Source organism: Nannobrachium achirus, assembly GCF_963921795.1.
Source record: "Nannobrachium achirus genome assembly, chromosome: 5".
NCBI lineage: Eukaryota > Metazoa > Chordata > Actinopteri > Myctophiformes > Myctophidae > Nannobrachium > Nannobrachium achirus.
The window spans coordinates 40,923,503-40,926,011 of NC_137814.1; positions in this window are offsets into that span (position 1 = coordinate 40,923,503).

Below are 2,509 nucleotides of genomic sequence, written 5' to 3' on the forward strand. Positions count from 1 at the left end.
GTCTCTCTCGGAAGAGTTGTGTTGTCCGTGAGAGTCCGTCACGAAAACATTCCGTCTGCAAACGGCGATATGCGATTGCTTCCGGAAGTTGATAACCTCGCCTACCAGGCTTTCTCCCGGGAGAGAGCCTGGTGTTCGTTCACAACAGACCGTTTGGTTTCCGCCTAAAGCGCGGAAACCACTAGAAGAAGCGGCGTCGCTTTGATTTGGTTCCCTCCGTTTGTTTCCCCAATCCCTTTTAAAATGCTGGAGTAGCCTACGTAGTCTTGCCAGTCGCTACGAGTTGGATTAAAAGATGCACATACCAAACGAATTTTTCGAAAGCAAAACTACGCCTCATCAAGGTGTTTATTAGGTCGGCCCTAAAAGTATGTCCTTGGGTGCAGGGGAATATTTTGGGTTAAAACTGAATCCGGTTCATAGTTCCGGCCAAAGTGTAGTCCGTCTAAGACTACAACATGACGTAAAGTGGTTTCCGCTCCCGACCGGATCAAACCCCGTAAAGTGAAGTGATCCCAGACTAGAAGTTGATGAACACAATACATTCCCATAACTCAGAGGGATGATCGCGCTGTGATTGGCTAATACCTTGCCAGTGGAATTGTTGCTAGGGAACAGGTTGGGTCCAGGTTTACCACCTGTCAGGTAGGTAGCCCACTGCACAGTAAAGTCTACTGAGAGAGCACAGGTATACTTGATTATTTGCACACCGTCTATCATAGTTACAAATAGATACATGAAGTCTATTGCGTAATGAGAACAGACAACAGAGGACATTGCAGCAAGGTTAACAGTCATGACATCATTCCTGGAGTCATCATGTTTGATTCATCTTTTAAACTCATTCACTGCCATGTCCTGGGTTATATCCTATGTCCTTTGTATACAGAGTTGTTTTTATTTTGAAAAACAACTTTTTTTCGTCTATTTATGCTAGCTTTTTTACTATTTTCTGTTTACTAAAAGAGCATGAGAGATGGGAGACCTGTTGCTGAATTAACACTATACAGCAATGATTACTAAATTAATAACCAAAACATATGACTTACAGCACCTTTAAGAAACAAAGAGAACTTAAATTAGAAGTGTATCGTACAAAACAAATTTTCATAGTATTTTCTCTTATACAAGGACAAAAAAAAAGAAAGAAAAAAAATAGTCTAAGCTCAAGCTATTACATTCCAGTCTCATGTGGTTTCTTTAAAGATGGCACCCTAGGCTGCAATGCCACCCTGACAGCATGTAACGAGTTCGAATCCTGTTCCCTACAACCTTTGCCGTGTCTCACTCCCCATTTCCTGTCAGTCTAATGTCCTATCTATAAAGCCATAAAAGCCCCAAAAAATAAGAGTTGGCACCAGAGGACACCTGTTCAATGTTCTCCCGGGACTCTAAAGGCTGTGGAAGGAGGTAGACAGAAACAGTCCTCCCTCCTTTTGTTTTTGCCAGACCCAGGGGGTCGGCCTACATAAGGCTTTGTCGGTCTGTCGGTCGGTCCCTCTTTTCCTCAGTGTCCCTCTTTTCCTCAGTGTGCCTGTGTTTGCCTCTGACTGCTCATCTGCCCCTCCCTTCCCTTGCTCGGCTGATTGCCTTGAGTGCCGTCACCTGTACGGGACCAGCTGAGTTGAGTTGGCTGACGAGCTGCTGAGACTATAAATTCCTGTGTTCATGTGTTAGTTCAGTGCTGCAAAACATTTGCCCCACAGCCATACTAGTGAAAACAGCCCATCTACAAGCTCACAAACATTTCCAGCTGCTCAGCCTATAAAATCCTGTGTGTTCATGTGTTAGTTCAGTGCCATACTAGTCAAAACAGCCGATCTACAAGCTCACTACGCTTTGTTGCTGAGACTATAAAATCCTGTGTGTTCATGTGTTAGTTCAGTGCCATACTAGTGAAAACAGCCGATCTACAAGCTCACTACGCTTTGTTGCTGAGACTATAAAATCCTGTGTGTTCATGTGTTAGTTCAGTGCCATACTAGTTTTCATTGCGGGTCTGGCACAACCAGGTGACCTGGTCTAGTTATTATACCCATGTGGTGCCAATCTCCTTTGCTGGAACTGAAAAATTAAATGTTCAAACATATGTGACTCATTCAGCAACACTCAACCTGCTGCCTTTTCCCCCATTGGGTCAAAATCTGTCACCGATATGCTCTTTGACACCTCAGAGTTCTTTGGTCTTCCTTTAGATCTCCAGGTGACATCCTCTTATGCTGAATCACTGTAGCTCCAACTTTCATTATTCTCATCGCAAAACTTTCTCTTCAATGTGTCTGTGACATCTGAGGCAATCACTGAGTTAATTTGTGGCCTTCCTTTACCTCCACCTGTTAACCACTTCTTCTTTCTGTTATTAATTGTTGCGCACAATCTCCTTTTCTTCCTTCCCCTCCTCCTGAGTGTTTCACCATGTGTCTGTCGTATATCAACAGCATTGTTCTCCATTTGGTTCATCTCATTTTTTTCAGCCTCAGACTGATTCCTAGTCGTCTCCTCCAGGAGG